Source organism: Pollicipes pollicipes, unplaced genomic scaffold (genome assembly GCF_011947565.3).
Source record: "Pollicipes pollicipes isolate AB1234 unplaced genomic scaffold, Ppol_2.1 Scaffold_4881;HRSCAF=5763_pilon_pilon_pilon, whole genome shotgun sequence".
Taxonomy (NCBI): domain Eukaryota; kingdom Metazoa; phylum Arthropoda; class Thecostraca; order Pollicipedomorpha; family Pollicipedidae; genus Pollicipes; species Pollicipes pollicipes.
The window spans coordinates 4,480,268-4,504,017 of record NW_023596576.1 but is presented as its reverse complement, the minus strand read 5'-3'; the positions used below and the strand labels follow the sequence as shown (position 1 = coordinate 4,504,017).

Here is a 23,750-nt window from a genome sequence, read left to right as displayed (position 1 = left end):
GTTATTCCGAGTGGCCCCTGTTGTGGTGGCGTCTCATTGTGGCGCAGATTTACTATTCCTATCCGAGCGATGAGCTATTAGAGCGGCGCGCCTAGTCAGCACCCATGCAACAACAGGCTGGGGAGGGCGCGCTGTTCGGCACGCGGCGCAGGACGCACGCCGGCGAGCCGAGCGCATGCAGCGCACGGCGCACGCCGGCGAGCCGAGCGCACGCGGCGCAGGACGCACGCCGGCGGGCTAAGCGCGGCCCAGTCACTTGGCTGCCCGCGCGTGCCCCCACAGCTGGGTGCCAACAGCTTCATTAGATTTTCGAAGGTTGTGGTGCGGCGCCAGAAGGCATTGATAAAACGGCTGAGCAGGGCCGCAGTTCGTCAAATAGAGCTGGGTTGCTCGTGGGAAAATAAACAGCTGATGCGCCAAGTTTGTCAAAGTGCAGTGAGTTCGACGCAATGTTCTACAGAAAAGTATAGCTCGCCTGTCGGCTATCAATTCCATTACCAAGCATTTGTATCTTTGGCGTATGCTGGACACAAGCCATGATCAATTCCGTGCTCTACTTCTGTAGATACATGGCTGCCTCGTAAAGCGCACCAATCCCTGTCCTTCATTTTTGTGGACCAGCTGCACTATCAATATCTGTAACAAGACACTAAGAACCGTATGCTACGGTCTCAACGGCGCATTGCTGCGGCTTTCCCCGAGAATATGACGCCAGTCAGTACTGGCGTATGTGGGAAGGCCGTACTTACATCTTTGAGTCCTCAAGCAAACTGACAGAACCTTTTCAACATGACAAAACACGTAAAAACACGAGTGTAGAGTATCATCATCATCATGGTAAAGGTTTAGGCTGTCCATCGGATACGGTTCTTCGTTGCCAGCAATCCGCGATCGTTCTTTTCAAGACGTGATGGATCGTAATAGTGTCTTTCCTCTAGATGGTCCGCTATTTCCGCCGATAATGACTCTTGGCACATCAAAGGGCCCGCGATCCGGTTTTGCAGATATCCGTCAGATTCCCTTATGATAACAGACATTTAAAAGCCCACATACGCGTGTCCTTCAGTCCAGCGTTGCGTCAGAAAAACTTCGAGCAAGAGCTGCTCGCGACCCAGAATCGATCGAGTTCGGCCGTGCATCACGCACATTTGGCTCTGCGGTCCACCTCCACCCCGACACGCCCCACGTGTCAGAGCCCTGGCCCGAGGTCAGCCGCTCCCAGATCATCGCAGACATTGTCATAGCCTGACGCCGGGTCGGCGTGTGCCGGGCATCTCCGTCGGGGTCGAGAGGGACATCAGCGCCGTCTGGAGCGGCGTTCGGCCGACGCTCACGCCCATCTGGCGTCGACCCCGCTCGTCCGGCCACCGCCGGCGCCGCATTATACCCGCCTGTATCAATAAAGGGGCTTATGCAATCAATAGCCCAACCTGAAGGCCCAAAATAACGGCCAAATATGGTGGAAAATTGGCTCGTAAACTGTTGGCGTGGCCGACATTATCCCTGCCGGCGTCGTCGCGGCCGTGCTCGACGGACAACAGCCGGACGACTGTCGGGCTGGCTTTGGGAGACGACTGGACGGGCAGCAGCCGGACGACTGTCGGGCTGGTAATGGGGGGCGACTGGACGGACGACAGCCGGACGACTGTCGGGCTGGCACTGGGGGGCGACTGGACGGACGACAGCCGGACGACTGTCGGGCTGGCACTGGGGGACGACTGGACGGACGACAGCCGGACGACTGTCGGGCTGGCACTGGGGGACGACTGGACGAACGACAGCCGGACGACTGTCGGGCTGGCAATGGGGGACGACTGGACGGACGACAGCCGGACGACTGTCGGGCTGGCACTGGGGGACGACTGGACGGACGACAGCCGGACGACTGTCGGGCTGGCACTGGGGGACGACTGGACGGGCAGCAGCCGGACGACTGTCGGGCTGGCACTGGGGGACGACTGGACGGGCAGCAGCTGGACGACTGTCGGGCTGGCATTGGGGGACAACTGGACGGACGACAGCACCCGGCTGTTGTATTGTGGGTGGCGACATGGATCTGAACCCGGTCAGACTCGGGCTCGGCTTCAGAGTCAACATGCTTTGAATCTCTGAACCCAGTGAGGAATCGTGGACTTTGACATGGTGCTGCTGCTTTGTAAGATGCTGCGACAAAAATCCGTGCCGAAAAGAAGTCGCAGATACCACAAACTATCTTTTGTTCGGCAAGTGGTTTGTTTTGAGTAATTTATTCTTGTGTGCTTTAAAACGCATCTTTTCCCATGTCAGCAAATATTTTTAGACAAATAGATAGGAACGTGCTGCACTTCCGCAGCCTCTGTATAACGTAGTGGGTTGGAATGAAGACAAGCGTTTGTTTTATGTCTTTATGTTGTTCCAAAATCAGATCGTGCCGACTTGTTGACGTCACTTAGAGTAATCGGGAATATATCAGAATCCTCGTGGCCTGGTATACCCCGTAATAAGAATCGACGTTTAGACTTCATCCGGTTGTTAAAGGGAATGTTTTACATTTGAAGACATTGAAGCAAGCATCATATATGATGAAACAAGCTCACTTATAACTATTGGTAAACTTTTTAAGAAGAAAAGACTACTCTGACAGCACCATTCTCTCCTTAGTGAATATGCTCCTCAGTGCGTCATGATTTGACTACGTCATCCTACCTTGGGCAGCATTTATTGAGGGCCAATTGACGGCCGTTTCATCTGGAAATCGCGCTCACGAATGCCAGATATGAACGCCTCGACAATAACATTTTTCTTGGCCTTGATCGCCGCACGGTCAATGAAATGACAGGGTGTGAATAACGTTATTATCACGTAATCAATGCCAGGGTGACCTTGAAACACTCACCAATGCACCTTTCCACATTTCGCGGGCGACTAGCTCAGAAACTTGGGCTCAACTAGAGTTAGGACAGGCGTCTAGCTCAGAAGCTAGAGGAGCCTAAGCCTCAGGAGGGCAGTATTAAGAACAGCATCGAAAGGTTTTCAAGATGGCTATTTCAGCTCAAAACCCGATATAAATGTGGAAGACTCCCTTAAAAGAGATGTTATCGTAGGGCCGCGTTACCTTTTCGATATGTGTGCACACGACGGTTATACACGCGACAAATGTCTTGTTATGCAACGATATCATGCGCTGACTTTGGCGCCGATCGCCTCCCTCCACAGGTAGCTGGAAGGCTTTTCGGTAACTGACTCCAGGGCCACCACAGAAAAAGCTTCCTCTCCACAAAAAAAGCTTTTAACATCCGTCGCACCTCATCGGCACTTACAGGTCGGGTGTGAGCCGCTCCTCCAGTCCCAACCGTCAGAACGGAGCCCTGGAGGTGGGGAGGGGAGCGCGGCTACGTGTGGCAGCATGGCATGTGGGCATGTGAGAGATGCGGGCCTCTCTCCTGTTCAGTCAGTTCAGAAGCACCCGAAGGGAGCAAAATCGGACGATGGTGCGTTTGTCGCCAGAGGCTGTGGAAGTGGGGTGGGGGGGGGGGGGGTAAGTTGGCTGAACTAAATCACAGATGACCGGACACGCTTGTTCAAGATCCGACGTTAGCCGACAGCACTGCTCCAGAACTCGCCTCGCCGGAGCTGGCCTTCCCGGAACCGGTTCCGGTCAGCCGCAGGCGTGCCAGCCGGCCCGGGACGCCCAGCAGTGACCCCGTCATCGCCCGAGGCGAGAGCGTGACTCGCCACATCAAGCCCGAGATGACACCGGTTTACGGGAGCTCGGCGATGCGTGGCACGCCGCCGCCAACCGAGTTATGAGCGGTTGACATTCCGCGGGGCTGTTGCTCGGGCGTGGGGCTGGCGGTCCGTGGACGCGGCGGCCAACGGCAGCCGTGGACGTGGCAGCCGACGGCAGCCGTGGACGAGGCGGCCGACGGTAGCCGTGGAGCTGCGGGCCACGGCAGCCATGGACGTGGCGAACAACGGCGGCCATGGACGTGGCGACCGACGGCAGCCGTGGACGTGGCGGCCGACGGCAGCCGTGGACGTGGAGGCTAACGGCAGCCGTGGACGTGGCGACCGACAGCAGTCGTGGACGTGGCGGCCGACGGCAGCCGTGGACGTGGCGCACGGCGGCGGCCATGGACGTGGCGACCGACGGCAGCCATGGACGTGGCGGCCGACGGCAGCCGTGGAGTTGCCGGCCACGGCAGTCCGGCGCCTCCGACCGGTCATGGGCCGCCAGTGCATAATGCATGGCGGCCGGCTGACTCGAGTTATTGCAGAAGTGCATCATATGGCAGTGCGGTGCGGCGGCAAGTTATGACGCGCTCGGCGGCCGGCCGCGAACAAAGGGCGGTGTCTGTTGACCCGTCCGGTAGAGTGCTGCCAGATTGCGGGAGTTCCCTGGGGACTGCCGTGTCCGACTGCAGGGGAATCACGTACGAACGGATCGAAGGCACTGAGCGCCTTAAAAATCCTCCCTAACACAATTGAAACTTTGTGCTTGTGTATTTTTCCAAGTTGCGATCAGGGATGGACAAAGTTATCCCTCCTTGATTGAAAAGTGGGCATCGGCAAAATGGTAATGCGATTGGAAACTTCTAGGTACGGGTCAGTGGATGCCCGGCCGACTCCGTAGGAATGGAAAATACGCTGTTTGCTGGCGTTTTTTTATTGATGCAGCAGTGCATAGAAGCACGCTTATACCATTTACTGAGTATTTATCATAAACAAATTGCCGTGCATAACATAACTGAGAGGTGGTGGGCTCTGACGAGACGGGTAATCTACTGTGCACTGAATGTATCTAAACTGCCGGGAGTGACCTGGTTTTAAGTCATGCAGGCTTTTCTCAAAATACGATTGACCGAAAGTCCCAGGTACGTCGAACTTAACAAATTTTAGGCGCACATTGCCAAATCGAGTCAATTCTTTTTTTGCTTGTGTTCTTTTTATTTTGACACCCACAAACACCGCGAGCTGGTGGGCTTAACAGAACTTGGGCTGTTCTTGAGCAACATTATTCCATCACAATGCCGATGAGTGACTGGACGGAACCTGTGCTGCTTAGAAGAGTTCATGGTGAGGCGAAACAAACATGAGATTGTTCAACGGTCAGAACTGTTCATACCCATCGGAGGCAATGTCTATGCCGATGCACTTGTCGGCGTGCGGAGGCCCCCACCGCAGACCCGGCTCTCATCGAGTGGCGGCTGAAGTGGGCGAGAGGGAAGGGGCGAATCCGAGTTGACCAGCGGTTCCGGCTGGGGTGACCGTGGTTCGAGCAGTCACACTACCCCGCGCCGGGCCCCGCAGAGACCACCACGCCGCCGCCGGACTTACCCCGCTCTTGGATTGGCCCTGAATGATGGATACGTCGCCTCTACCGCACGCCTAAAATATTCAGCATTCGTGATGTCAGAAATCAATCGGATGGCATGCGGGCGGCTTATTATGGAGATGGGAGCACACATGAAGTCTAATCGTGGCGCGAGCGTCGGGCGGCGCTCAATTTCGGCTTTACGAGGCCGCCGCGCGGCGGCCGGCGCCGCAAACTTTCGACTATTTACCTGCGGCGACCGGCGGCCGGCGATCCTTTTGTCAAAGCATTGATTGGCGGTCGCGCATGGAACTTGGCGCGACTCGTCAATGTTGCAGACCCAGTGTCCAGCCGGTGTCCACGGAGCGGAAGACAGAGGCTCCGCTCCCCCCCCCCCCCCCCGGCCTGCGCGCGTCCGCCGGCGGGCGGACTCGGGGGCGAGGAGCGGGGCACGGGCGCACCTCCGTCTGCGTCCGTCTGAGGCTTGCGCATCGAGCTCGGAGCTGTTGGACCGTCCAATACTCTTGGAATTTAAGCCAGTGTGTGTAAAGCCAATTCGCTCCAATTAAGCCAGTTTGCTTACATACCACAAAATATGTAACGAGAAACATACACGAGTGCAGACAAGTATTATGGTGCCTTTTCTGTGTGTGTAACTGTAAAACTGTAAAGCAGTTCGTTCTAGGCCATCCGACACTGGCGCTACATCTTGAAAGCTTCACCAGTTAAAAAAGCAGTCTCACTGCGAGCGAGAGGCCGGCATTCGACACGGAATTAACCAAGCTGTGCCATTCAAATTCTGGCCCGTCCCCATTCCTGTTTCAAAAAACAAGACACTGCTTCATAAACGCCGGCAGTCCTACAAAGATAGACAAATGTTTCTCACCAAATCTGCATAAAGAGAACTGCGTTCCGAGCAGTAACGTTTTCGGCTGAAATGGTAGAAAGGACGAGCGGCCGCACCAAACAAAGACATTGGCGCAGAAAGCGCGCCGCGGCGGAGGTGAAATGTAGGAAAACAGCCGCCCTCGGACGGTCGGGATCGGCGGTGTATATCTCCGAGATGGCGGCCGCCGAAATGCCCTGCCAATGAATCGGATTCGTGGTTCAGCAGCTTGACATTCTTGTTTTGGCCCGCTTGCCATGAAGCCTTCCATAAAAGCCATAAAACTCTCATCCGCCGGAATCGAATCTGGCCGACGGTGGCAACTTCCTGATGGGATTAGCGGCTCCGGCCAGTGCTAAACGTCGTAACACCCGCCAGGGGAGGCGTCCCGCCCCCAGAAATGGGTGTAATCGCTCCCCCAGGTGACCTCTGACCCACGCCATAATTCCTTCGGAAAATAGGGCCGGCCGCGCCAAATGAAAAATGAAAATTGCATGGTACTACCGCCAGGTGATGGCACGCAAGAGAAAAAGCCAGCCGAAAGGAAAATCTGTCTTCCTTGGTACGGTATGTTGCCTGTCACGCGATGCTGTTGCTGGGGCTTGTGACGTTTAACCGCTTTCACGCACTATGACGGCATGACGTAGTCTGCTAGTTTGCGTGGTGCTTAGTAACACTTCTTGACACTTGGCACTCAGCGACACACATCGTCCTGCATAAAATTTTCCCCAGATTTCGCGATTTCGCCCCAAAACTTGCCTTCGGGAGGGGCTGAACTGCTAAGAAACCACAGCGCCGCCAAGCACAAATGATCAGACAATCGATGAGGAGCTGAAGGCGTTCCCCGTTGTTGCTATGCCTTGACTCCAATAGAAAGTCAGTTACAAACAGGTTCATTGCACCGAATCATGACCAAATTTTACGCCTCGTCACCTGAAATGGATGCTTTTTATAGCCGAAGTGTCAGCGTAATTTCAGCGTATGTATATATATATATATATATATATATATATATATATATATATATATATATATTTGCGTCTGCATGAGTCTTTGATGCAAGAGGGCAGGTCCAGGCATTGACCTTTTGCATCTGTCTGTGGTCGTTTGGTGACATGTTATGACTTGCCATGATATCGTAGGCTGTTAACAGTTAATTTAAATACACGCATTAACCACACCTGACACTACCATAAGCATAAAAATGACTCGAAGCCATATACAGGACTAACGTTAAGGTAACTTGCCCACTACATCAATGACATCATCGCATGACATGTTGATTTCGCCTCAGATCATTGCATACAGCATGGGCTCTGTATATCATTCGGCTGCCATTTCCGTTTGTCTTTCAGTGCCCATGACATTGCCTAACAGATACATTTTGTATTCTTGACTAAGTTTAGGCAGTAGTGGAAACATGCATTAAAACGTTTATATCAGCGTCACGAAAGTAGCTTTAAAAACACGAGCTGACAACGTCACCGTCTGGTATCAACAGGTTGTTAGAAGCGTAGTCCAAACATATTTTTGCTGCAGCAAAAGATTGCGGTGTAATTTATTCCTGAAGGAACATGTCAATGAGCTTCAACGTTCATGACTCTAAGGATATACGCAATGGAATATGTAGTAAAGTAGGTAATTATGGATTGCGCGTAAATATTTAAGGATACGCTCAGTGCTAAAGCCGGTTGCTTGTATATCCTCCAGCAATCAGAGCGATACAAGGATTCCGCATTGTTGAGTCAAGTTCAGTTAGTTAAAAGTGCATGCTTGCAGCGTAGTAATGTAGTCAAGAGCTCAGTATCCCATCTCTGAAATTGCGTGGGACATGCTGCGTGAAACTCATTTAATGCCTCATTGAATGGAAGGGGTGTTTAAATCAAGGCTCGGCGGAGATCTTTCCGAGGAAAATTTTTTCATACATTTCCTCCTTTTGACTTAAAAAGTGCCCCTGCGTAAAATGTAAGCATATATAGGTTTAATGGAGTCCCTCCTTACTTTCCCAAAGCAAAATATCATAGTCCATATATAGTCCTCATTTTTCAATGAAGGCGGTGAACAAAACAAAACATGTAAAACGTGATGTGACATTACAGTATTTTGAGTTTTCAACTGCATTTCAACCAGCTGCATTTTACATTTCAATCATTTGAACTAAGCCTGTGCGTATATCCCCGTGGAGGAGAAACGATAAGTCAAAAATCTGGCAAATAATATCAATCAAAAATCCATCTCAAAGCCTACGTACGGGGGAGCAATAGGTGTCATTTGTGTGTGTCGGGATTTCAGGTGGTTGGCAAGCGTAAAAATGTGGTTAAGAATTAAGTGTAAACGGCGCGAAAAAACGTGAAATGGATATAGTTTACGTCGGGGCATGCATGCACCCTATTCGTGTGAGACTCATTGAACATCTGCGAGACGCCAGGTGTTCACACTAGGCTAGACTATTTAATGAAATCGCTTGCACGCATGAGTGATACGTAATGCGTGAGGCCTGTTGGCTTAAATTATTACGCATGCACACGCAGTTTCACATATGTTTAATACTTAATTAGATATACACTGTATCGTAATAGTGGCTGGCAATTGCTCCTTGTTTAACCCCTGAAAACTGGTGACATGTAAAAACTGTGGTTCGTTGTAAAAATACAACTGGAAAATCGAGTGGGATCGGTAGATAACTTCGAACTCACTGCTCATTGTCGTTTTAACCGTTTAACAAAGACATGTAGCCGAAATATCAGGACAGCTATCGAACCCTTCTCCTGGTTATTCGACGGGGAATAAAGCTAAAAGTAGTATCTTTTCTACAAAACAAAAAGGCTCCCCTTTGGCTGCGCCACTGCCTGAAATTCCGTCAATCTTCAGGACAGGCTCCCTGTTAACCCTATACCGGGCGGAAATAAATTGCTGCCGCTCCTATAATAGCCTGTACACTACTGGGACGATTATAAAGCAAATGGCGTTTTGTTTTCCTCGCTGAAATTTGTATTCTGGCACTTCATATCTCAATATGAAGTGCCAGAAAAAAAATTCTGGTGGAAGCAAGAGTGATAAATGCAAAGTGTATTTTTGTTCGGACACAGTTGTACAGTTATGACGGTTATCAGGTGATTTCGACGCCATCAACGCATATCGACAAATTATTTAGCAATTTGTATGCTATTGTGTCATTTCAACACTGAAAATTTTTGTCGCATTCAGAAGATACAACCAGCGAAAGCAGTTTTTGTTGAGTGTATGCGAAGCAATGCATGTCGTTCTGCTTTGCTATTAAGAGATCCGGTATAAGCCAAAACTTTGACATAAGGTAAATCACAATGCATTTTTGGGGGCGGAAGGGTGAGGCTAAGAACGTGCCATCATCGGTCATAACGCTGCTTTGCCCTGCAAATGAGTTGTGGTGTCGGCATATAATGCACAGACATTTGTCGCACACATATTCAGCTTTTCAAGGGAGAGGAGGAGCACCTTACTCCACTGTGATCCATTGCCGTGGCCATCAACTGACGGTCTGCAGTTAGTGGCCACCCTCTCCGTGTACTGGACCCCCTCCGCTCACTTTGTCGTTTCTGGACCTGCCTCTGACAAACACTTTGTAGACGTTGCTTGCAGCGCATAAGTGAAAGACTGAATGCAACGTTCCGTTTTAGGCCACCGAATTCCAATTGATATGAGCCCTCCCACCTTCATTTCTGAAGGTCCTTTTGCTCAGAAACCTTTGTTTTTTTTCCTCCAGCGTCACATGAGATTTTCAAATTTTCCCATACTATCCATCCATAAAACAAAAGTGCTGGCATTGGTTTGCGACTATGGTCCTCCGCATTTATTTTTGTACAAAACCTTAACACGCCTTTGTCACCACACATATAGCAGTTTGTGTTAATATTGAGTGAGATACAAACCTTTACAGCTAAGTACCTAAAAGCGCCCCTTATACTACCTTCTATTCGAGCTCTGGAGTCGCCTCCGCCGCGATACTGCTGCCGGATTGGAATAGCCACGGCCATCTTGCAACTGTCTCATTCGCCAGCAGCATCATTTAAAAACTCATACCTCCAGAAAACGCAAGGTAATGCGCATTATCACGGCGAAATCATCCCCTTGGTGTGATCGCCAAGTTCTATCAGATATCCTCTACATATCGGACGCTGGCAGGTGCGTAAACACACTTTGTTATTGAGAGGGGAGGGGGGGGGGCAGCACCAAAGGGTTCCATAGGATATCGAAAGCTACCAAATGTGAACGTGGCCGCCACGAGCCACCCAACGCACCCAGTCCTCGGAGCGGTTTGTTTTAACATGGCAGCTATAGCCACCGAAAAGGAAACTAGATTTGACGACGGCATCTCATTCCGCGGCCGAAGAGCCCATCACTGCGTCAGGGATGCGGGTCCGCGCGTGCCGCTACTAGGGCTGATTATCACTGCACACAGACAAACCGCACGTGCCGCTCGGGCTCAACTTGCAGGCCTTCACGGACGAGATTCCTTTACGCAATCCTCGGAAAGGAATGTGATAGAGACGTGTGACTCTATGGAGGAATGTGGCCAAAGTAGCATGCAAATGTCCTGAGGTAATTCTTCAGACCTCGCCGTAATTAAAATTCAAGTTACCTGCATTCATAATTCCATCATTTGGTCAAGCCTTGTCTATTTCTGTGGGAGCTATATGTCACTAATCAGTGATGCTTTAGGATTTGGCGGTAATTCCATCGTTGTTTTTCATTCACCAAATTACTTAACGCCAGTCTATTCAGAGTTCGCCACGCTCGGATAGCGAGTCATTCATTACGCACTGAAGAATATTATAAATGGGGTCTCCGCTTTGTAAGTAATAATAACCATTTTCAGTGTGCATCACGTTGCATTGCACTTGCAACTCTTAAACAGAAGCCTAGACAGCTTTATCATGGTCGTACCACTTGTTTTTGTTTTGTTCCGTTGCAGACGGAACAAAACCATGCATGCCATGTCCTAGCAGGAATATGTCCATGTAGGCTCATGTTGTTGTAAGCCATGAAAGCAGCCATGCAAGCCATGCAAGCAGCAATGTGAGCTATGCGAATAGCCATGCGAGCCATTTAAACAGCCATGTTAGCCATGTATAACCAACGGTGTCGGTAGTGCAGTGCTTAAGCGGCCCCTTTGGGAAACCAGGGTTTCGATCCCGCGCCGTGTATGATTCCGTAGCGCAAGAAGAAACGGAATACAGATGTGGCGTCCACCAAATAATCATGTGTACTTAACATGCGTGCATCCTGCATGATCAATTATAATGTCCTTTGCCATGCATCAGGCATGGTGAAAGACTTACTTGATCGATAGCGTGGTGCAACTAGCACAGACTACCTCTGCGGACAGCGTGCTTCTGGCGCACCTCAACTGATATCAAGTTTTAAATCTACCGCCGGATGAATGGCAGACATCTGCTTCCGGATAGCAACCAAAAGTTAATCATAGCATTGTTTCACAGTTGATTCTAGTTTATGCAGAGGCTAGAAAATAAACAGGTCAAGACAAACATGCATCACGATCAAACGACGAGATTTGGGAGAAGCTCTTGCGCTTAATTTCTAAGCATATAATTTAATCGAAACTTCTTGAATTGATCGATTTCTGGTATCAGAGCTCACGCCAGACAGCGGTCGTTGTGTAAAAATGTGAGATGTAGGATGTTGTTGTGACCCCTACCATCCGATCGCACAATTCCAGGCGAACGGCAGAATTTGGTGGCGAATTTCAAACGCGCCGCAATGCTCGGCACGATCCGTCTTGCCCTCTGACGTCACCTGACTTTCAGCGCAGCCGCTGGCGCCGGGCGCAGCACATGTCTGTCAAAGACCATAGCGGGCGTCTAAAGCAGCTCGAACCCACCCTGCCACGGGTGGGTGGATCGGAAGGCAGGCGCTGTAACCAACTGAGCCACCGGCACTGTTCGCCCACGTTGGCTTTGATTTCAACCTCCACTGCGAAATGTGTGTCCAGCTTAGTGTAAATGAATGCCTATGGAAATGTCAGTTGCACGAAATGCAGTAAAAGAGCAAAAGGCTCTCTCGATTTGGGTTCAATGCAAATTTTTTTTCATATCAATGATTTCTTATGCCTAGTATTCTTGCAAACCAGGTATATTTATAATATAATCATACGTGGTTTATGTTGAGACGTTTTAGAAATAATGAAACACCAGAAGCTAAGGATTTTCTCGATCTTATCAATAATATGTTTTCCAGTACAAAATGCAAAAGCAGAGGGTATCAACATCTGCCATAACTTGGCGTTTTCATCATTACCGTAATGAATAGATATAAACAAATGTTAAAAGTGTATACTTAGGGCGGCAGGAAATAGCGTGGGTAATGTTAGATACTACTGACTGATAACCAGCACAGGCTAATCGAAAACATGCATACTACACTTACCACATCATCCGCAAAGCAAACAGAAATTTCAGTACCGACCTACCAGGTCCTGCGCCAAGCCGGCGCACCTGCCAGGTCGGGGAAGCGACTTCTCATCAATTACCACAGAGCGAGCTTTGAGGCTGATGTCATTCACCCGATGACAACAATTATGCTAAACCCATTACGCTGCGCCAGCTATCCCATTATGACTTCTCCGATGCATTTCGGCGAATCAGTTCGCGGAAGGAAACAACAGGGTGGAACGGCAGGCTTTGCAACAAGGCTGAGTCTTCAGTGCGTCTGGAGAGGTATGGAGCCGCCGGGCAGTGTGGTACAGGCATAATTGGGCAAAACTTCGTGTCGCATATGTTTCGTATCGCGAATAAAGAACAACACGAGCACCAGTACTCGTACCAGAGGGAAGAAATAACAGCAATATCAACTTGTCATATTCATTGTCCTGCTTCTTATTGGTTTGAACAAGCTATAAGATCACGTACGAACAAGTGCATGTACATAGTGGCACTACATATTGCGTGAACGCAGACGCAAAACATGATGCACTTCAAACCGACCATATAAACATGAACCGTTTGGGACATCCTACCCAGAATATTTCAGATTCATTTTCAGGTCTGTCATTTCTGTCATTTCACCACTATGCTGAGCCAATAAATAGACGCCACCTAAATGCATCACATCCCATACGGTTCTAAGGACATGAGCATACTGGTAGGGGTACAAGCTCCAAACCAAACAACTTTCAAGCTTTGTAAATTTCTGCATGCATATAACGCTCCTGCAGTCCTCTAGCAAACCACTGAAAAGTTATAGCTACGAACAAACTGTTAAGGACATTAACGAAGACACCCTTGCCATATAAAACACAGGTCACCCACATCCTAAGCTGCTTTAAGTGAACGTTTCTTAACTGCTTCGCTGTCGACTTTCTCAGTTTGTTTTTACACCGCTATTGACGTGAACTGGCAGGTTGCAAACTCTACTGAACTGGAAAATAGACAGGTTGTACATTGTGGGCACGAATTTCTAACACTGCAAACGATATAATTTTGTTTTCCGGACAAGCAACTTATTTACCCTTACTTAGGCTGCACATCGCTCAGGTAATTTCAAGCACACCAATGTATCCTGACTAAAAACGTACTTTTTATGTCATCAACGAATAGGTCAATGCTCGAGGCCTTTGTGACCGACGTCACCCCAGGCTCACAGTTTCAGACATTGTTTCTTTTCCCAGATAGCGCAGATGCATGCTTGTGATGATGGTAATATTTGGTTTTGAGCTACTGATGATCACGCAACTTGGTTTGCTTATGCCAGTATAAAACACAAAATACTGGTAAGACGCACGGATATGCTCTTTTGAAGCTTGGGAACAGCTTGCAGCTTGCTCGGGTCATGTTTACCAACTCACATCTATGTGAGTTAAGTTGTCCGCGGATAGGTTGGAAAGTTTACTTATCCATGGACGAATCAACTTTCTGCATGGACGTGCGCGCACTCCACATTTTGTTGCACATTTTGCACAGCTGGTAATCACCTTTTGTAGACATGGTGCGGGTTTTGAAGTTTTTTCTCTCTAGATCCTATTTCTATAGCCCTAAACCCTAGCTCTACAGCCCTAAACCCCAGTTCGAATAATGCCGAACGTCTGGAGCGCCTAGGGGAAAGGCAAACATAACCTCCCCTTCGTTTTGCGGGAATAATTGGCCGATGCATCAAATTTTAAGCATCTGACAAATGACCCATTGGAAATGTCCTGGACCGGACGACGTTTCAATGTCAGGCAAGGTCACTGAGTTATGAACATATAAGTCAAGGTCGCGCGGTGATCCCTTTCTTCGCATGCAGCGATTCCCAAATATCTTCCTGTTCTCGATTCCTTTGATAAAATTCATCGACTGGCACTACTGTCTTTCAGTTGGGGTTGGTCTCAACATAAGAGGTTACACCTGATTAGCATCGGGGGGTCAGGTGAAGTTAACTTACAGGTGTTACTGGTGGTACAGGTGGTACAGGTGTTACAGGTGGTACACGTGGTGCAGATGCACCTTACAAGTCGACCTAACTCACTAAGTTTGAAACCGTCTACACTCTGCCTCTTATATATGACATGCTTGCCTGAGAAGTAAATTTAAACCAAATGAAGTGACCTCACCTTGACATCGCCTTGATCATTGATCACATCATGACATAATTCTATATAAAACGACAGACCTGGGTTCTTGAATAATTTTCGATAACTACGGCAAACGGGTGATGCTGGTTGCGAAGCTGTAGAAGGAGCCTCACGGATACTGGAGTGCCCCCTCAATTTCGAATAATCTGGTGCATTGGTATATTGCTCGGTCCGTGACGCGACCAATCACGTGGCAGATGTCAGTTGAGCGACTCCTCAATAAGGCTGATCGGCGCTGTCGTTTTCCGTTTGGCTTTCGCCGACCTGGTGTTCAGGCACTGAGACACCAAGGTTCACTTGTAACACCCACCTCCAGGCAGTGTCTGACGACGAAATATTCCGGGTAGTGCTGGGATAAAGTGTGGGCAACATGGGCACTTGAAGTAAAACATGGAATTTGAAATCAATTTCTATCAACTCAATGAAAGTAACTTTGATACTAATAAGCACGTAATAGATTTGGAGCTAACCGATTTCGGGAGAGCTTCCGAACCTAGCGCACCAAATTTTGAAACGGTATCCGAATATATGAAATTAGTCAGTGATCAAACGAGCCGTCGGTAAAATATTTCAAACAGGCGGGTAAGCGGTTGAGTGAAGCTTGCATGTACGGGGCGGTACATGGGCACGGGTACGGTTTTCGGGTATAAGGTATGTTTATGGAAATCTTATCCGTAAAAGGATTAAGTGGGGAGGAATGAAATAAAATCAAATTTGCCCCGTGCTCCACCACCCCAGAGGATCTACCAGCACTGCAGAAGATTGCAGGCAATGTTTGCCTATTACAAAAATATGCTCATGCATAAATGTGTATTCCGCATTGCCATAACCACGATTTAAAAAAAAACAACCGCATAACACCCGATGGCTTTGACGTACCAAGTACTATGTGCGCCGCTAAATATGTTACAAGAGTAAGAACATTTAAGTCGCTGACTTATCCAGTGCCAGTAAAGCAGTTGGAAAAATATAAAGAGCTTTCCTTTCTGACCTCGACGCAGCAGTCTCGCACCGTCAAGGCACTTCGCCGTCAAATTCTTCAGCGTGGGTATGAGTCGATGGAGTCTTGGCATTCTTGCCCGACACGATAGTGGAGGGGGGGGGGGGGAGGGGGTCTGGTAGCAGTCGACGTATGCATTGCTTTCGAAACTAAAGTTCAGCAGCATGAGTGTTGGTAGGTTTGCTACCAAATGTCTAACTTCGCATGCTTTCAGGGAGGCAATGCTGATTTGACCTCTTCTTCAATGCACTTCTGAGCCCATCTCCGCCCCCATTAACATGGGCAACGGAAAATAATAGAACCGTGCAAATGTAGGACAACTCCCCGGCATGCCAATGCACTAGGTACCTGAGCACATTGAAACTATTTTTATGTTCATGTTGCACCGCATAGTATTCTGTACGTCCGTTAATTTTTATTTTTCATTTCAACTGCGTATGCTGTGACAACTGCCAAACTGTGGTTTATTCAGGAAGTAGTACACCGTCGAACTAGACACCCGTTCTGCGACACATGCAAAGGACTCATTAGCTGGCAACTATCCATACACCGCATGCAGCCCTGGGAGCTAGCATAAGGGCATGCAGCATGCAGCAACGAGAGCGTCCACGATCACATGCACCAAGCAACCACCATGCAAGCCACTACCGCATGTGACACCAACAGTACATGCACAATCACCAAGGCATGCACATGCAACATTCCTCATTCACGTTCGTCACATTCCTCCCATCCCAAACTGCATCACAATCTCTGTCAATTGCGAGAGCCGAGCAACCCACGCTATGATGCATATGGGTCCCTGCCACCGGAAAGTGCGACCAAAAACAGACTGACCGAGCCTGGCTGGACAGTAAAACCAAGACTTCAAAACTTCTTCAGATTGTCATAAATCAAGCCTGACTGGGGCCCGTCGACGTCGTTCGCTTCTGCTCCGGTGAGGAAACGCTTCTCCCCCAGTCGTCCCTTCGTCCAGTTGGCGGTGGATTCCATCCGAGTTTCGCCTAACCCTGTACCAACATCTCTTCTACATCCTGAACCGATAATCCAAGCCTCTGCTGCTGCTTCCTGGTTCCCAGTCTCTGCTGCTGCTGCTTCCTCGTTTCCAGGCCCAGCATCCCTCACATCTTCGTCCGAGATTTTTATATCTGTGTGCCCGTCCTCGTCCTCTTCCCTCAGGAATCCTGAACTTTCAGTCAATGAACCGCCATCCATCACTTCCTCCCTTCCCCTCCTTGCGTCTTCCTCCTCTCCAACTGCTTTATCCCTGTTGAACGCATCCCTACCGTCACCTTTCTGTGCTTCCTTTGGCCCTTTTTCTCCCCTCCGTTGATGACATGGCTTAAGTCGATCGTGATGGACTACCATCCGATATTTCGCTCTCTCTATAAGCCTTACCCGATACGTCACACCTTCTTGCAAGACTGTAACCACCTGGTATGGCCCACACCACGACATCTGTAACTTTGGAGAGCGGCCCACGCGTCTCGTCGGTTTGTACAGCCGTACCATATCCCCGACTTGATAGGCCTACTGACGAGCGCCCTGCGCTTGCCTTTCTCGTCGTTTCCGGGCCTCACGTGCGATGTTGTCTTGCACTCGGCGCTGAGCTTGACGGAGGGATTCTATCATCTCTTGCACGTACTCCGTCTTGTCACGAGTCGATTGTCCATCACCATGCTCAATCTGAACATACATGCCGCTCGTTGGCTTGCCGTCCATAAAACAGGAAGAATGGCGACTCTCTTGTGGTTTCGTTGACGCTTGTGCGATAAGCGAACATAACGAACGGTGGGTGCTTATCCCAGTCTCGCTGATCTTCACGGACGTACATCGACAGTATGGCGCACAGGGTGTGGTTGAATCTTTCAGTTCGTCCGTTGCCTTGTGCATGGTACGTAGTTGTTCGAGTCTTCTTTATGTCCAGCCTCCTGCAGATCTCCTGAAACCGTCGCTTTAAAATTTATTTCCTGATCCGAGTGGATTACCTCGGGACACCCGTGGCGACACATAAGCTCTTCCACAAATATTTTGGCCACGGTGACAGCTGTCTGGTCAGAAAGTGTGAAAGCTTCTGTCCACTTCGAAAACCCACACGTCACAACCAGTACGTACCGGTTTCCTCCGTTTGTTCTGGGAAAATGACCCGTTATAATCATTGCAGCCCACTGCCACGGACAGTACGGCACAGGCATCTCTCCAAAAAAGGCTCTGCCTGGGGAGGGGAGACCCTTTTTCTTTGCGCAAAACTTACATGTTTGGACCCATGCCCTGACATCCTGAAACAATGAGCTCCAATAAAATATAACTCTTATATTTTCTAGGATCTTCGTCACCCCAAGATGACCTGCAGAAGAGTCGTCGTGACACCTCGCGAGCACATCTTCCACTGGTGCCTTCGGCGCAACCACCTGCCGGTGCTCAGCGCCGTTCGGGACGAACACACGGATCAGCGGTCCCTGGTCACCTATCCGCAATCTGTCCTGTTGAGACATGTAGCGCTTCACCACTGGTGATGCAGACGCAGGACATGGACGCCTCCTTCTAATCAGTTCAATGACCTCCGCCAGGCCCGGTCTTCTTGTTGAGCCAATCTTACTTCAAAGTCACTATCAAGCGTCGTCACCCATACCCCTATCGCGCATTGTCCTTGGCCGTCATCTACAGGGCCGCGGGACGGGGCATCTGCATGCGGAAAGCTGGATGCTGGCCGGTACTGGGGCTCATAGTCCAGCGCCTCCAACTCCAGAATCCACCGCGCCGGCTTACCCCTGGGACCTTTGCTCTGTCAGAGACGAACCAAAGGATTGCGGTCAGTCCGCAGTATGAAGTGCTGCCCATGCAGATACACCCGGAACTGACGACTAGCCCAAACGAGAACGAGACACTCTCACTCGGTTACAGAGCATCTCCTCTCTGCCTTCGTCAAACTGCGACTAGCATATGCCACAACACGTTCCCTACCATTTTCCAGTTGAGTCAGCACCGCCCCCAGGCCTACATCGCTGGCGTCTATTGTCAACGTGAACGGCTCCCGGAAGTTCGTGTAGCACAACATCGGAGCAGAGATGAATTTTTCTTTCAACATGGCAAAAGCCACAGCGCACTCTTGTTGTCGGGAACAGTAGTTACACTCACAACAGCTTCCCCATCGCGCGCACCACTGCACAATCCCTGGACCACATCGTATTCTGGGGCCTGAAGCATCAGCTGCGTCCTGGGATCATAGTTCAGGTCATTGATGAATTGAGCCTTGACAATCCCTTCTCGAGGGTCATATACCCATGCGGGATAAGCCCGTTCTGCCAGTTGCTGTAATTCATGCAGATATTCAGCCGTTGACTGTCCCAGCTGGCGTCGGTAAGAGTTCAAATACAGTGCATAGTCAGTTTGCAAGCCAGGTGAGCCAAACTCGGACATCAGCGATTTTCGCAACTCTGTAGATGTGCTTTTGCGGTCATCTGGTAAGTGCATGAAGAAATCATATGCCTTGTCAGACAGTGACACCGACAACTGAATCAGTTTGGTGTTTTCATCAGTCCAGCCATTGACCAGTGCGCACTGCTCAAACTTGTCAAGACAACGCCTGATGTTGTCCCTCCCATCAAAATCTCTTGGTCTAACCACTTTGCCACTAGATGCCACGGCAGATGACTTTATCTCTTCCTGAATTGTTGGCTTAATGTCCTCTTCAGATGTTGTCTTCGGCATCAGGTCTGGCCACCGCTGTCGCCATTGTGACAACTGCTAAACTGTGGTTTATTCAGGAAGTAGTACACCGTCGAACTACATACCCATTCTGCAACACATGCAAAGGACTCATTAGCTGGCAACTAGTCATACACCACATGCAGCCCAGGGAGCTAGCATAAGGGCATGCAGCATGCAACAACGAGAGCGTCCACGACCACATGCACCAAACAACCACCATGCAAGCCACTACCTCATGCGACACCAACAGTGCATGCACAATCACTAAGGCGTGCACATGCAACACGTCACAATATGCTAGGTCAGTTTGCAAATATGCCAGATCTTCCGCGAAATAGCACATGAATCGAAAACAAAACATAGACCACAATATGCAGCAGCTTTTAATTGAGCTAGGCTAAAGTCATACGGTCGCTTGTCCTAAGGTGTAAGGACTCTATGAGGCTGGACAATTACTCGGGCGTCAGACCACCCAATGCGCGACACTGTGTCAAGGGCTGCCCGAAACACAGGCGGCCAGACCGAAAGGTTTCGATGACTCGTACGGAGCAAAAGCAGGGAAAGGAAATGGCCGGCGGATGTTAATGTTCGCGACAGCAAATAGAGAACTTTTTTCTGAATATACATGACTAGACGGCATAGCTCAAAAAGCATGTCAAGCTGCTCACAAACTAAGTGTAAGAGCGTTTAAGTCTAACACGTCATTTGCGTGTTCAACCTCGGGAGAATTTTACGGCTATGCAGTGGTTCTAATATCCTGAGATCCGCGTGATCTTTTGCAGTGGCTAAATTTTGTACTTAAAAGTAGGCATGTGGTGCACTAGATTCTGTCGCCGCGTATCAGGCTACCATGGGCTCACCTAGCGGTGTGTACGCTCTCCATACACGTGCGTTTCCAAGGCCGGCCACATAAACCGGCCACAAACAGCACGTTTCGCTTGCCTTCATGCATTACTTCAGGGCAGAGGTTACAAAAGACCTTATATAGTATGCCCTTTCACGTGCATTTTGCATTCGGTCGTCTGACACATGTACGGCGAATTAAAATCCCAGCCGGCATTCCAGTCATTTTCTGACACGCTGGAGTTTCGAGGGTTGCTCGGACTGGCATGGACTTTGAGCCTTCCACCACCAGTTGACGGTACCCAAGGCCGTGTAAAACACTCGATAGCACGGTGATATTTACCTGCTTGCGCAGTTTGCCATCTTCAAACGCGAGTTTCACATGCAGATGATTTGTTTTGTTTCACCTTTTAGTGCAGTTAGTACAAACCAAATGTTTGTTTAACAGCAGCGCACTCAGGGATAACTTCCGCATGGGTGCACAACTCAATAACAATCGATAAAAATCGATAATAAAAGCTAAGCACGCCGCGGCCGCACGCAAATTTCTTGTGTGTCGCAAAACATGATCGCATGCTTTCGGTCTTGTCATTTTGACCTGTCTGTGTGGAATAATCGATTCCAAACTTAGTCGCGTACATATTCATACGTGCCCTGCATTAAGTACCGACATAAACGGAGGTGCCTCAGAGATTGGTTCAGGGAAGGGTCAAAAATTGTCAGCAAACACCCAACCCACAATGTCGGAGCACACGAGTGCAAGGCATTTCTTGCCAACATAAGCTTCAGACCTATGTCAAAGCGTTGGTCGCGCTTTTTATTGAGACGACCCTTCTAGTAACCCGTCCCGTTGGCGGCCTTAAGCCAATCTGTTATACCAGTTGTTGACATGGCTGCTGAGGTCAGACAAGTCCAGGTTCATTTTTGGGTGTAAGTTCTTGCTGGCGGCGCACGTGATGCATTTTCCGTTGTCTCTCCGTGGAAAATGAATTATGTGCACAGGGTCTTCTTTATTCTGCGCGTATGAAGCCACGTCATTCCGTATAAAACTATCGTTTTGCACCTCCAACCACCTTTGAATGATAAAACGAGACCTATTTTCGGTGGTGATGTCCTATAATTTTACTTCAATGCTTTTTGTGAATGGCATCCAATGTACAGGGCTCACAGAGCTCACTACAGTCCAATGTACGGAGCTCACGAACTACAGCTCACAGAGCTGTAGTTCGACATGGACCCGAGATGGGGAGGCGTTCTTCCGTTTTTGTTTGTTTGCTTGTTTTTAATCAGGCGACTTTCCCCGCCCCCACGCAAAACAATCTGACACCGGGAGCACAAAGTTATGAGAAAGAAACTCTAGGAGACATCAGGATTTTGTGGCACATTTGGTGGACCTTATCAGCTGAGACCCCAATCGAGTTTTAAAAAGTGATATCCCCGTTTGTTCCTATTTACTTTCACTACGCCAGCGGCACAACTTTCAACACTCGGCTTCGGCAACACAACTGTGCACTCGCCAAGCGAGCATGGCGGGACATCAGCAAAACGCTGCCAACAAATGACGCCCATCCTGGATGTGTGAAAGGGCTATGCAACTGATATTGGAGAGTTGATGGCGCCAACCCTGATACGGCTAGAACAAGGAAACGGTTAAGTGGTGGAACGGGGTACAGTTTCCTGAACAAATGCGACTTCACAGGAGACGGCTGCTAATCAGGATATCTAACTAGAGAACAGCTTATTCTGGTGTTATCGCGAGGGTCTGCAGCCTTCCACTTCTCTGCTAGGTGACGCCGGCAGCATGGATCGAAACAATTTCAGATCAGCACATGTTTTTCCTCCATTCCGGAGATGTCCAAAGGCAGTTGTAGCCCAAATGTAAACAAGACGTCCGCTGAAAAGGTCAGCTGATTTGCCTGCTGTAACTCGAAGCTCATTTTTTACAAAGATTACATCATAATTTATTCTGTATTTATAACTTTTACCTGTTGGACCATTTTCGAGCACTACTTTATTAATATATCTAAACTATCATTGTCTACAAGCTACCTATCTTTATAAAAGTTATATGATAAACATCAGGTGGCTACAAGTAGATACAAACAAAAGGTCAGGTGGCAACGTCAACTAACATGGGTGCCATAATTTTAAAGTTCATGTATTGCATAAATCATGTTATTTTATGTTACGAGCAGATAATTTTTCAACCACAACTTTTTCCGTGTTGGCTATTTCATCCCAAAATGGTCATTTGAATAACGCCAGCCGGCCAACGCCATAGCACAGGGTCTGTGTTGTGGCTTTGGCTTGGCTTTACCGAGCGTTACACTATCTTGCTCTCTGCCTCCTGCCTTCGTTGCCACCCCCTCCTCGCAGCCGGTCGGTCCATCGAACGCCAGTCGTAATACGCCGCATTGGATGCTTTTCAAGGCGGTTGTTGTCAGCGCCCAGTTTCAGAAAAGACTCAGAAAAGGTCTGGTCATCTGACGCTTCCTCAAACCCACAACTCATTTAGATTAATTAAGCCACTTTTAGTGGATACTGTTCTAAGGTGTCAGATAAGGAGGAGCTATGCAGCTAAACAGCTAAACAGAGCTAAACAGAGCTAAAAGGAAAAACACTGCGCCAGAATTAGCACAAGCTTGGTCTGGTTCAACGACTTACTTTTTACTTAAAGGGGCTTTGCCTACCTACACATATATTTGAGTCAAATGCGTAGCAAAGTGCTATACATTCCCCCCCCATGCATTTCATGTCAGCCTCATCAGTTCAATATTTCTTTTGGCTTTTTTGCACAAAGATTTGGCCTTGGCGTGTATGAAGTGACGGGCGAGTAGGCGGCAGAGGTGCTAACATCATGCCATGTTGTTATCAAAAACAGAAACCCGAAAGCAAATAAAAAATGACTAATCTTTTAAATAGTATGTGTATACTTGAGGTGAAAAGTGCTTTTCGGTGTCACATTTGTTTTCGCTCATTCTGGAAAAAGAATATCAAAGACATTTTGGATCGAACTGATTCCTCTGCGCATGACGGTCCACATATATTTTTAAAAACTTAGTAGATACCTGGTTGAGGTAGTGTATTTATCCAGTTTATAACACAGACGAAACTAAATTCAGTAAGCAGACCACAAGGCACCATTGCCTCTACTTTTAACGGGATACACCCGAGTTCAAACCCGATGCTGTGTATCGGCACGGCTCCGGGTCGCTGCCGACTGGCTCCGGCGACAGCTGCGGTGCGGGACTTCCGCCGGGAAGCCCGGGTCAGCAGGGTCACGGAGTGCCGGCCCGTGCCGCCGCTGGCCGCACCGGGCCACCCGACGGCAGCGTGCAGTACGCGCAAGGTCTCCCGGACCTGAACCCCCACCGGTCCAAGTGCTGGGCACCACAGCTGGCAATGTCTCCCG

The 23,750-nt window shown here is 49.1% G+C and overlaps 1 protein-coding gene across 2 annotated transcripts in view; it reads right to left on the bottom strand.

Moving 5' to 3' along the window:
• The window catches only part of LOC119101127 (lachesin), a 55,025-nt gene that overhangs the window by 30,248 nt on the left and 1,027 nt on the right, over nucleotides 1–23,750 (bottom strand). The gene's annotated exons all lie outside the window — the stretch shown is intronic.